The sequence below is a fragment of the Acartia tonsa genome, chromosome 5 (assembly GCF_053477335.1).
Source record: "Acartia tonsa isolate MP-2025a chromosome 5, ASM5347733v1, whole genome shotgun sequence".
NCBI classification, from domain to species: domain Eukaryota; kingdom Metazoa; phylum Arthropoda; class Copepoda; order Calanoida; family Acartiidae; genus Acartia; species Acartia tonsa.
Window position 1 is genome coordinate 11,751,899 of NC_137264.1, and position 13,539 is coordinate 11,765,437.

The 13,539-nt window shown below is 31.8% G+C and overlaps 1 protein-coding gene across 14 annotated transcripts in view; it reads right to left on the minus strand.

The window, feature by feature from the left end:
• Positions 1-696: 696 nt before the first annotated feature.
• The window catches only part of Coq5 (ubiquinone biosynthesis protein COQ3, mitochondrial), a 31,779-nt gene continuing 18,936 nt past the window's right edge, over positions 697-13,539 (minus strand). For all 14 annotated transcript variants that reach the window (XM_080160273.1, XM_080160272.1, XM_080160268.1 and 11 more), the window contains 5 exons: positions 9,547-9,612; positions 9,279-9,332; positions 8,529-8,594; positions 7,441-7,892; positions 697-973 (listed from right to left, as the gene is read on the minus strand). The gene's annotated coding sequence lies outside the window, so the exon portion shown is untranslated. The remainder of the gene's footprint in view (positions 974-7,440; positions 7,893-8,528; positions 8,595-9,278; positions 9,333-9,546; positions 9,613-13,539) is intronic.

Here is a 13,539-nt window from a genome sequence, read left to right on the forward strand (position 1 = left end):
TTTTATAATAATGTTGTACTATCATTGGCTTCACAACTTTGGGGATTTTTAATAAATCTTGATTGGTTGGTTCATTAAGTTGAGTGTACAAACGTTTCAACCACTAATTGTTATTTACAAATGGGGTAATATTGTGTATAATCATTGGAGATGTAAATTAAATTAATTTTTCGGCCATTGACCCATCCCTTACTAAGAAACCAGTCTACCATATACCATATTGGAATTGTGTCAATAATGCTATTTTTATTTGGGTCTTGTTATAAAAGATTTACTGGTGATTACCCTCAAAGTGCATAGCTAGCCCATACAACCCCTCTCCCCTTAAATTTGAAAGTATTTAAAATTTAGAAGGGGGGAATAGTTTTATTCTTTCTTTATAAATAACTCTTGTGGAGCTACCATATTACCTACCCTAACCTAGTCTAAAGCAACAAAAAACACGAGAAATAACAGCCACCTACCCTTAACAATTTATTCTAAATCAAGGGGCGGAGGCTTCTGTACTCGACTAGAGACTTTGAGAGAAATCGCCGATAAACTTTCGATCTATTGTATCAAATAAAAGAACAATTCTACATTCAAAAAACGTACGAACTAATAAACTTATAGAGAAGCGCTCGCTAGTAAAAATAATGTGTTAAACTTAAAACAAAGTGTAAAAAATAAAATAAAAATAAAAGAAAACAAACTAAATAAACTTAAAATTTATGTGTATTTCAAATAAGTAGGTCTGACAAAATAAGTATTAAAATGGAAATTAAAATAAGCATGCTTTTGAGAAATAAAATAAAAACATTAAAAAGTTAAAATTTAGTTTTTCGAAAATAAGTCCTCGAAATTTTTTTGACAAGAAATCCACGTAAAAATGTTGAGGAGCGAAGAAAAAACTCATCGGGCAAAGTCCAATCACGTTTAGGGTGCTTTGAGGACAATACCGTCATTAACTATCTCTCTCCCCACCAGTTTCTACCTAAAATAAATAAAATAACATTAAAATAATGATTTTGACAAGATAGGTAAGTTTTTAAGAGATCTTCATTTTGAGTGAACATGCATACAAACTTCATAGAAATTATTTTCTGATAGGTAAAAAATGTTTAAATCCGATGATAAAATTGGTTTTCTATTATTATAAAAATGATTTTTAATCCAAATGAAAAGATATTCAATATGTGGGATTGACAGACACACGAACAACTTTTTTGGAAACCATTATTTTTGAGGTCCTTTCAAAAGGCATAAGATGACAATATCTAAAAGCCTAAACAGTGGTGTGCACAGGATTTTGAAAGGGAAGGGTTGAATAACGAGGAAGGTAGGTTTAACAAATTTCATTATTAAAGGGGGATGTGTCCACCATCCATCTGCAAGAAATGCTTATGGTCCTAAAGAAATCTTAATAAACCAGGGATCTTAAGGGATAAGACAAACGACCAAACACACATCCAATTACTTTTAATTGATATTCATGAATGGCAAAATTAACAAGATGCAGAGTACTTCAGGGTTTTTGTAATGTTTTTCTTCAGAGAGGGAGGGTACTCTAAACTGTGAATTACTCTGGTACCCAAAGATTTATAACCATGTTATCTTATTCGTTGGACATTATTTTAACTTCTAAATAGTACATGCATACACATTACTAGGTTAAAAATTTTGCGTTTATTTGTTTAATATCACTTTGTAGATTTACTAGCGGCTACGCCCCTAGAGGCCTTGAGGAGGAGAGAGTCGAATTTAATAACCCAATTTCTTATTTTAGATTTTAAAAGAAAAATTTAAAAAAAATTTTTTTTTTTTTTGGGGGGGGCGAATTTTTTTTTATTTTTTTTTTGGGGGGGGGGGTGCCCCCCCTCATTTTTAATTTTAGTAAAAAAAATTTTAAAATTTTTTTTTCGGGGGGGGATTTTTTATTTTTTGGGGGGTTGGGGGTGTCCCACCCCCCAAAAAAATAGTTATAAACCTTCCCGGGACTTATGAGAAGCTACCCTGTTAAGGAGAACCCGATCGGTTCAGCGGTTAGCGAGATCCTTCGGTACAGACACACAGACACACAGATACACAGACACACAGACATCCTGTTACTTTAGTATAAGGATAGATTATACAAGTAGTAATAGATTTAGGTTTTATTGGGTTCTGGGTAGCCCCATAGAGATGTTAGACTTAGGAAAAAAACTACCCCCCGGGCCACCACCCTCTTTAATTTATTTTAAAAAAGAAGGGAATGGGTTTCAGTGCTCGACACAATCAATTGAGAGAAAGAACCATATTTTCTAATGTAAAATTGTGCTTTGCATAGTATGATCTAAACAGAAGGGGTAATTTTGTTTATAATCATTGGGGATTTATTGTGCATGGTATGATCTGAACACACAGCCCTCCATTGTAATGCAAAATAAATGTTTGTACACAATCTTACCAATTTTTATTCCTTCACAACACCTTAGTTAACTTTTAAAAGAGGCTCCCATTCATTCCAGCAAATTAAAGAGCTATAAAAATAGCCAATTCATTAGGTTCATTCAGGGATGGAAAGGGATGAGACAATGGTTGATAAATTGATGTACATCCCCAATGATGATACACAAAATTACCCCTTCTGTAGATTACAATTAGTGGATCATTGTTACACTGCACTTAATTACCCACAATCAAAATTCAATAAAGGTCCCCAATGTTGTTAAGTCATTTAATAAGAAACTTTGGGTACTTGTGTAATATAGAGCCTGTATTTATATAAAAAATACAAAGATATACGATGTATTGACAATGGTACCCAGTTATCATTTGTTGGCTACACATCAATTTGAAGAATGGGTAATTTTGTTTATCATCATTGTGGATGTTCAGTATATATCTATATATAGTTACTAGCGGCTTCGCACCTAGCCTCTAGGGGCTTTTTTCCCCAAGAGGTAATTTAAAACAAAAAATACAATACACGTGGTGCAACAACATTAAAAAAATGGGGGGGGGGGGATTTTTGGGGGATTGTGGGTGTCGCATCCTCAAGAAAATAGCATAACCACCACAGGACCAGTAGGTAAATTCCCTGAAGAGTAGAATCCGATCGGTTCAGTAGTTACCGAGATCTTAAGGGAAGGACGGACAGACAGACAAAAAGACATCATTCTACTTTGTATTATAGATTTGAAAATTGCTTAAGTAGGATCAATTATGTTAAAAAAATAACATTCTGTTGCTTAAATTTATTGGTGAAAAGTTTAAACACTTCTAGTTATATAAGATTTAATAAAAGTACACAAAGTTTACAAGCCAACCAAAAGGGGGTGTTTATAAAACGTTGGGCACCAGTTTAATTTATTGGGTACTCTCCATGCATAATAAACTCAGTTGTAATTGCCATTAATGTGGTAACACTGTGTAAAAGTTACAGCAAAGTTGGTCTATTGTTTCACCTTAAACTCGCTCTTACACACACACACACACACACACACACATCTCTTCACTCTCAAGTTAATTCATTTTATTCTTTACAAAGAAGAGACTCTTATAGCAGTCTTTGTATATTTTGAAAGAAAAATATTTATAAACTTTGCTTCTATGCATTATGATATGCCTGTTAGGGTGGTAGCAAAAAGAAATCTTCGAGAAATATAGTTGGTAGAATATCTCTCTATCTGAATGCCTGTCCGTTAAAAACGTGACGAGAAAACGCGAATTTCTAGATAGACCTTTAAAATTTTGAAGATTCGCTGCACCAATGGAAAGCATTGACATAATTTAGTTAATTATTTTTTCACAAACTAAAGCGTTATTTGTTAAATTTTTTGTCTAGAACATAAAAATGAACCGATCTAATAATAACTATGCTTTAACTCACTAAAAAAAAATTGAATATTTATCAAAAACATCTTTTTTGTGGTTCATAATACTCTTTGTTTTTAGCAAATACACGTCATAGATTTAACAAGGATGACAACATCCATAATAAACCACAAAGAAACAGAATAATTATGATTGAAGTTTCACCAAAAAATCGATGTTCATCTCACGATAATTAACATATTACTTAAGTTCTTACCATTTCAATGTATTAATAGTGATATTATTATATGCTTAATCGTCCATGGAATCCTCATGTAAAAAGCAACAGGATTCCGTAATGTCAAAAAAACACTGAAAAAATGGACACCCAGGCATTCTGGTAATGATTATAGATTTGTATAGTTTTTAAGAATATACCATATTGTTACAGAGATCTTCATTGAAGGTTTGAAAATTGACAAAACAAAAATATGCAATCCTAGACAAGAAGGACAAAGCGAAAAATAGAAAAGATTTCCTTTCAAAAGTACTGTATCTTTTGTTTAGTCCTCAAGAAAACTGTTAAATGCATATATCCTATTTTTAAGTTTCAACTAAGTTAAACAATTACAGTAGCGGAACTACTACCTACTTCAAACAAGTTTAAAAAATGTAACTTTTCTTTAAATTAACTGATAATGAAAAAAAATGGTGTTTTAAATAAATATCAAACTAACCCTGCCAAAGTAATAATGTCTCCGGAAAAACAAGAGGAAATTTGTTAGCAGTTTCAGACAGGTAGGCTTCTCTAAAATCAAGAATACCACTCGTCTAGTGGTAAGCGAGATCTAAACGGACTAACAACAACAAAAGACCTTTCTAGAAATATAATTATTTATATAAAACTCTAGGTTTGTATGTATTTTGTTTGCTATGCCTTTTCGAATGAAATAAGAAGAACCTATATTTCCTTATTTAGTATATTTCTTTTACCACTATTTCTATTGATGCCAGTAATACTACCTTTGTCGAGTTTCACGTTGATCTCAAATATTTATTTTATAAGGAAAATTTTTTAAAAAAAATACCTATAAGGTCGACTCTCAACTCAAATTTCAGTTTTTAAAAGAAGAAGTAAAATATTAATTCAATTTACTCTAAAGCACGATTTCTCTTAGGAGGGTGGAGAAATCCTCTCAAAAAATAGTTACAAACCTTCCATGGACCTATAAGAAGCTCCTATTTGAAGAAAAACCATTAGGGTCCAGCGGTTAATGAGCTCCTAAGCTGCAATAGACAGATGTGAATTTGCCTATTTTATAATCCATTTCTTAGATTTTTTCTATGTTTTGGCCTATTTCTTATCATTTCGAGCCAATTTGTCATTATTTGGTATTTTTCTCAAATATTTTACTTTTTTGTTAAATTTTATCCACTACTAAACAGATTTAGATCATTGTGGTATGACTAAAACTTTGTTCATCTTATTCATCTTTTCTATATTTTTGTCCACTTTTCAATTATTCTATACCATTGTGGTATGACTAAAACTTTGTGCATCTCTCTAATCCTTTCCTAGAGAGCAGATGAGGCAAAGCTAAAGAGTTTAATGGATATGTAAAGATTTTAAAGATCTAATAAACGGCTTAATGATTGGTCCAAAGTTAGCTTCAGGAAGTGATAAAAATATCATTAGTCATAAGCAGGAATACTAAGGGATAAGACAAATTTCTTTTTCATTAGATTATATTGTTAGTTGGAAAGTTTGATCACTGCTAGAAAGAATCAATCAAGATTTTATAAAAGTACCCAAAGTTTTTAAGCCAACGAATAATAACACATGTTTAAAACTTTGGAACTAGTATAAATTACAGTTTAATTTCCTCTCCTTCCTAAAACTTGATAGATTATGCTATTCAGGGAAGCTTTAATTTGCTTTTTTATTCCATTTCACTAGGGTAAAGGAAAATCCTCTTAAATTTGTAGCTCTGAGAGGCTAACAGCGAATATGCTAGTTAATAATAAACTTCCTTAACAGTAATATTTTTAAAAAATCCTTAAAACCAAATTTGCCATCCCTTAGTTCCCTGTAAAATCCTAAGAAGGCCGCAATCCCTGATGCATACACCTCAATAGTATTATTCTAAAGGGTGTCTAAATAATATTCTTCTTTTTTTCAGGTAATGCCAATAAATCTTTCAATTTGACATTATGTCAATTTGGTCTGAACTTATAAGACAATAACCAATATCGGATATAAAATACGTGGATATTTGTGTAGGGGAAATATTGTCGTCAATTTAGGTAATCAGATATTGGTCAATACGTTCCTCCATGGCCAGGATAGGGTATGGCGTAGAGTCATCAGGGGGAGGGAATGGGGGTATCGTTATATTAGCCAGCTTAGAGAAACATATAATCAGAGGTGGATTCTTAAAAAAAAATTTGCCCCACTAATCGCTTAGTGGGGCAAAATTGTTTTCGTGAAAAATCCACCAAAATCACATTAAAAATCGACAAAAATTAAACAAAATCATATGTCAATAACCCTTCAATGATTTTGTTTATTTTTTGTAGATTTTTAATGTGATTTTGGTGGATTTTTCACGAAAATAATTTTGCCCCACTGAGCGATTAGTGGGGCAAATTTTTTTAAAGAATCCACCTCAGATTGTAAGCGAGAATCTCTCAAAATATCCAAGTTAACTTTGATTTAACATAAAACAAGGATGACAACATCCATAAGTAGCGAAGCTCAAAAACTATAAATAGACAACTGGAAATGATCTATAGAGTATGTAATAAAAAACTTCAATAACAAAAATCACGAAACCTTTTAAAATGTATATTGTATAATGTTTTTTTGAAGCATTAAGCTAATAAGAAAAAACGTTAAAATCTAAAATTCGATTTAGCACCCCAAAAAAAAGGAAGTCTTTAAAAAACTTGGTCAAAATATGAAGAATGTTGACTTAATTAATCACTAAAAAATCCAACCGTTTATCTTAAACAGGAGTTGAGAAAATCACAAAAACTTGAAAAACTAGGAATCGATCTAGCACCCTAACCAATAAAGGTATCTTAATAAAAATAGGTGGAATTATGTATAAAGTAAACTTGTTCAATCCCTGAAAATTTCAACTGTCTATCTTGTATAGGGATTGAAAAAATCATGAAAACTTAAAAATCTAGGAATCGATCTAGCACCCCAACCAATAAAGGCATCTAAATAAAACTTAATCAAAATATGAAAAATCTAAATTTATTCAATCCCTGAAAATTCCAGCCATTTATCTTGAACAGGAATCGAGAAAATTACAAAAACGTAAAAATCTAGGAATCGATCTAGCACCCCAATTAACAGACAGAAGGACAAAACAATGTATAGATTAGATGGGCATATGTCATATGAATCTTCACTAAAAATTTCAGCTGTCTATCTTGAATAGGAGCCGAGAAAATCACGTTTCCCCCATAGCGTTACGGACGGACTGACTGACTGACTGACGGACGGACGGACGGACATAGTGAATTATAGAGTAGCTTCGCTACTAATAAATAGAAATGAATTAGGTAGTCTATCGTCGAATTGAAATTTTTACTAAGTTGAAGGGCATTATTACATACCACCATTACAAAGAGCTTTTTTAATAAAAAGAAACTTACATGGATTTTAATTGATTGTCAGGTCAACATCGTTGGTTTGTTGTGTGTTGTTTTTTAGGATTGTTGGTTTGTGGCTGTTGGTTGGTTGGTTTGAGTATACTGGTCAAAAATTTGTGATTATAAAATTGGAACTTTGTTGGGTAGGTAGGTAATTTAAAATCGGAACTTTACTGGGTAGGTAGGTAATTATAAAATTGGAACTTTGTTGGGTAGGTAGGTAATTTAAAATCGGAACTTTGTAGGTTGGGTAGGTAGGTAATTACAAAATTGGAACTTTGTTGGGTAGGTAGGAAATTTTAAAATTGGAACTTTGTTGGGTAGGTAGGAAATTTTAAAATTGGAACTTTGTTGGGTAGGTAGGTAGGTAATTATAAAATTGCACACATGCTCTGATGTTTAGTAACTTGACCAGGAGTTTCTCCACCAACTGTTTTCTTTACAATATCAACAACCTGCATAGAAATAATGATCAAGCCCATAAAAACGCATAAGAGTGTTTAATTTGATTCTATAGCTTTATAACTTTTTAAAAATCTTAAAAGGTTTTGATAATATTGTATATAGGGTAAAAATTATGTGCAGAATAAAAACTATTCATTTCACTTGTTTTGGTAAAAGCATTAGGCAAGGCAAATATATTGGGTTAGTTTTAGGATATTTCTGCAGTATCCCTCTTTTTCCTATAGAGGAAAAGGTTTATAATATAAGGAACTATTAATTTTTGTGCTTTATGCTGGAGACAGATCCGAAAATAGATCAGCATTACAGATGGAAAGACAGAACAGATGAAGGACAAACAAACACGATCACTGATCGAATAGCTTCGCTATTAACAATTCAATAAATGTACATGTATCATTGTATATGTGTATATTCCACACAACTACCTGCCCAAGTGAGGGAGACCCTTTTTGTCCGCTAACATATTGCTTTGTGTTCTTTTGCAGAGACTTAGCTGTGTTTATATTTCCGACGCCATTACTTTATTTCAAGGACCCAATACAAAATCTGGACAGTGTCCAAACCCTTGTAGGCAGAGTTACATATAACTAATGCCCTCTATTCTTTTATTTTAATAACAATCCTACCTCCTCAAAATCCGGGAATTTCATGGTTTTGAGCTTGGAATGGATAACAGTGTCGTTTACTGTCACCTGAAGAAAAGATTTTTTATAAAGAGCTTTACAATAAGTGTATATTTTTCTCTCCTAATAAGAGAAGCATTTTCTGTTGTGTTTGTTTGTATGTCTTAAACTTTATATATAACTTTTTTTACTGTCATCTATCACTCACCTTTTTTTTGTTTATTAATCTTTCTGTCGTTTTGTGTTAAAACAGAAAAAAGAACGGTTTATTGAATTAGTTAAGTAAGATGTGTTGACTATAATGCACAGATAAGGTATACCTAGCCAACAAGCCAAATAAATCTAGATCACATATAGGTTTCGTGATTTTTTTCCCTGAATTGATTTCGTTGTTGATATAAGCTGGCTTCTTATAAGTGTATGTTTTTCTATCGTGATATTTGTAATTAACAATATCTGTTGTTTTATGTATGTTTGTCCTAAACACTGTAGCGAAGGATCTCGCTGACTGGTGAACCGATATAGTTCTCCTTTACAGTAAATCTTCTTATAGGTCTAGGGATGGTTTTTCCCTATTTTTTGGAGGGTAATTTTACAATCCTAATAAAAGATGACACCCCCAAAATATTTTTTCTAAATTTTCTTTTTAAAACTTAAATTGTAAATGGGCGAGTTGCCTTTTCCTCCATCCACCCTAGAGGCATTAAGGGGCGTAGCCGTTAGTTATTCAGATCTATCTGTTTTTGAGCTTACCTCGAAGCAGGTTGACCTGCCAACGAAGCCGGATACATCCGCCTCAGGAACTTCCTAAAAACCAAGTTTAAAGTTAATGGGACACTTTTACCATGAGAAATTATCATTAGTTAGACAGAATTCCATAGAGAAGCAAATGTTTAAAGGACCCTCCACTTTCCTCCAATTTTTTTGTAAAGGCGATTTCTCTTGGGACGATATCTTTCACTACAGACAGACAGACTGAGACAGATACATAGACATCCTGTTACTTTAAAATAAGAATTACCTTTTTAATTTGTCTGGCCAGTTCCTGGTAGCGGGGTCCATACCCTCACCCACCACAATATTCAATCTAAATACATAAATATTATCTATCTTTCTATCCTAGATATCTATCTAGTTCCTGGTAGCGGGGACCATACCCTCACCCACCACAATATTCAATCTAAATACATAAATTATATTATCTATCTTTCTATCCAAGATTATCTTGTCATCTTCTATCTGTCTAAATATCTATCTATCATTCTTTGTAACTTTATATTTTTCTTTAACTGTATGTTTAATTGTTTTATATAAACCCTGAACAACTTTATTATGCAATCTAAATTTCCTGGATATTTTGTCCATGGTAGTCCATAAGTGTACAGCTTTACAGTACATTGTTTCTATTTGGTAAAGCAACACGTATGATAAAAGAAAAAGATTCTTTTTAGATTAAAATGCCTATATATCAATCAAAATCTAAATTTTTAGATTTTTTACTGAACAACTTTATTTTGCAAATCCAAAGAAAATTAATGGGAAAACGTTTATTTTGCACTTTTCTCCTCTTTTAAAGATTGATTCTGATTAAAATAATTTTTTTAAGGGATTAATGCATTAAATATTATGAAAAACAGTATAAGGTAGAAATTAATGATCTTTCTAAATAAGAAATATTTGAAAAAAAAGTAATTTGATCCCTATCACTCAAGAGGACAGCTGCTGACCCCCAGTCTTATGGATGAAGCTAAATACACGTTTATTGATGTGTTTAAAAAATCCATTTTAAAATCTTTATTTTAAGGATGATGGCCTTTGAAATGCTCCTACTGGTGGTGATGGTGAGCCAAATATTATCAAAGTACATGCCCATGATGACAACTTATATATTGAACTATGATCTATTCCAACTAAACTCAACCCCCTCCTCACATAAAAATACAACCTCCACCCTACCCCTAAGCCTCCATAATAAAAATATGGACAGCCTTTCTAGGATAGGACAGGGGGGGTGTGTAAGGGGTAAGTTGTTGGATTTATTATTAATAATTTGAATATAAGTTAATCACTCTAAAAAGGGAGCTGTATATAATCACTCCTCCTAGCCTTAGCCAGTCATCTAACTTTTTTGTCAAGTCAGGGTAAAATGTAGTATATTATACTAAAAATTAATAGTTTATCAATGAATATTCAACAGGGGGTTTACATTTAGATCAAATAACATATCTATTAGATATAATATGTCATTTATCTAAGATTATACATATAAAAACAGAGTTAATATCTCTTTTGGACCTTTTAAATCCAAAAGATAATTAACTAAAATATTTACAATAGTATGAATATACAATCTAGGTTTTTTGGACACTAGATTATAATTCAAAGTTGATATCTCTTTTGGACCTTTTAAATCCAAAAGATAACCAACTAAAACATGTACAACAATATGAAATATAAACTAGGTTTTTTATACACTAGCTTATAATTCAAAGTTGATATCTCTTTTGGATTTTTTAAATCCAAAAGATAACCAACTAAAATAATTCCTAACAGTATTCAATACCTTGATTATTTAAATCATTATGAATATTGAATAGAGTTAACACATCTTTAAGATTAAACCTTTAAAGAGTATTAACTAAAATATTAACCTTCTCCTATTTTCTATCTAAAGGAATACATTGAATATTTAATTTCAAGTGTATTTTCTTAAAGACATTTTTAGGTTGGAGTGTGTAGTTTAAAGGCCTGTGTTCAACTGCCTAACTGCCTATTTATTTGTTTGATTTTTTCTATCACCCTAAAGACTTACTTATTGAACACTAGATGTATGATTATTTCAGAATTTTATTTTTAAAGTATTGATATAAGAATATAAGTTCAATTACATACAGCAACATATTTAAGCTTAAAAGTTTAGCCTAAATCATGCAGTAAGTAGAGAGTACTAGGCATGTCTGATCTCTTTGAAAGTTAGGCCTAGACTCCTCCTGGCATTCTTTTCATGGCAAGATCCTGGTTCTCTCCCCAACCCTCCCTACTTACCCCCCCCCCCCCACTCTATCTTTTGTCTTGCACACAAGTTTAGCCTGACTGCACAATAAAGTATAAACTTTGCAAAAATATTTTTAAATTATTTTTGCTTACAATTACTTTAATTAATACTATTTTAGTAAAGAATAACTTTATTTTATATTTATGTTTATATGAAAATTTGTATCATATTTACCCCTCTCACCTAGCATGATATTTTAGCAAGGTACGAGGTGGTTATACAAAAAAGTTAAATACTTTTTTGCATATTACATAGAATTTCTTAGGATATTGTGTTCAAAATAAAATGATGTCAAAATGATGGTTAATAATGTGTAACAGATCCGATATGGTCTTCTTTACAGTGTAGCTTCTCACAGGGTCCTGGAAGAAGGTTTACATCTTTCTTAAGGGGAGGACATCACCACCCTCCAATTAAAAATCGCCCTCCACCCCAAATATTTTTTTTAAAACTAAAATAAAAATGGGTGGTCGAATTCAACTCCCCACCACCTCAAGTGCTCTTAGTGGCTTCTAGGGGCGTAGCTGCTAGTTGGTTTACATATTGTACTATATTAATAAATTACACGTGTTGAGATAAGATAAATAAACTTAATATTTTTGCACTCAATGTGTTTTTTAAAAATGGTTCAAACTCATATCGAAGTCTAAAAAGTTTGAGAACGAAAGAAAACAAAAAGAATATTTCCTCAAACTTTCCCAGGGAGGGAGGGGACATTTGGCTGGTTATTACACTAGTCCCCAAAGTTATATAATAAAGTTATTAACAACTTTAGGGACTTTTTTTGAATTTTGATTTAATGGTTCATTAAGTTGAGTTTCCAAAATTTCAACTACTAATTGTAATCTGAAGAAGGAATAATTTTGTGTATTATCATCGGGGATGTACATCAATTTATCGATCATTGTCTTATCCCTTTAAATCCCTGAAACTTTCCAGTATAACGTGGTAGTGAGATATTCTTTAAATACAGCAAAACATTTAGAGAAAGCCGGAGTTATAATATAATCATCCGATTTATTTAAAACTTTAGACCATAATAATTATCATTACTTTCTATTGTTTAATTTTCATCCCCAATGTTGTTCAACAAAATTACCCCTGAGAATAAATTTTTGATTGGAAAGTTTATGTAAGTCTAATTCAAAATCTAGCAATTAAACAGGACAATTTTTTGTGATTTTACCTTTAGGGGATTGCTACTCGTCATATATCAGGGATCTAGAGGGATAAGACAAAGGCCGATAAAATGATGAACATCTCCATAATGATGCACAAAACTACCCCTTCTGTAGATTACAATTAGTAGTTGAATCGTTTGGACACTCAAATTAATGAACCAACCAATCCAAATTTTAAAAAAGTCACCAAGGTTGTCTGGCCAACGAATAAGAAAATGGTACTATAGGCTCTTTGTGGACTAGTATAATAAACAGCCCGATACAGCCCGATATCCCATCCTCCCTGTAACTCAATATATAATGTTGTTGCCCTTCTCATGCTGCTTTGAACAAACAAATTCTTAGGTAAGGTATGTGTAAAGTATATACATAGAAAATATAAATTTCAAAACTAGGTTAGGTTAAAAGGGGATAAGGGATGGTTAAACGATATTGAGAATATAGATATTTTTGTCTGATTTTATACACAGTTGATCGCGGAAACGTAAATGAAATAATTCTACCTATTACATTTTTAATTTTGATTTTTAGAAAGAAAAAGTAATTTTTAGCAGAAAGTTTTTTTTTCCATGGCAATCTTTCTCGGGATGGTATTGGTTTTCTTCCATACAATAGTTAAAAACCTTCCCTTGATCTATAAGAAGCTTCCCTTTAAGGAAAACCATATCGGTTCAGCGGTTAGCGAGATCCTTCAGTACAAACAAACACACACACATAGACATCCTGTTACTTTCATATAAGGATTGTTTCCTGTCAATTATAGTTAAATATTCACGTA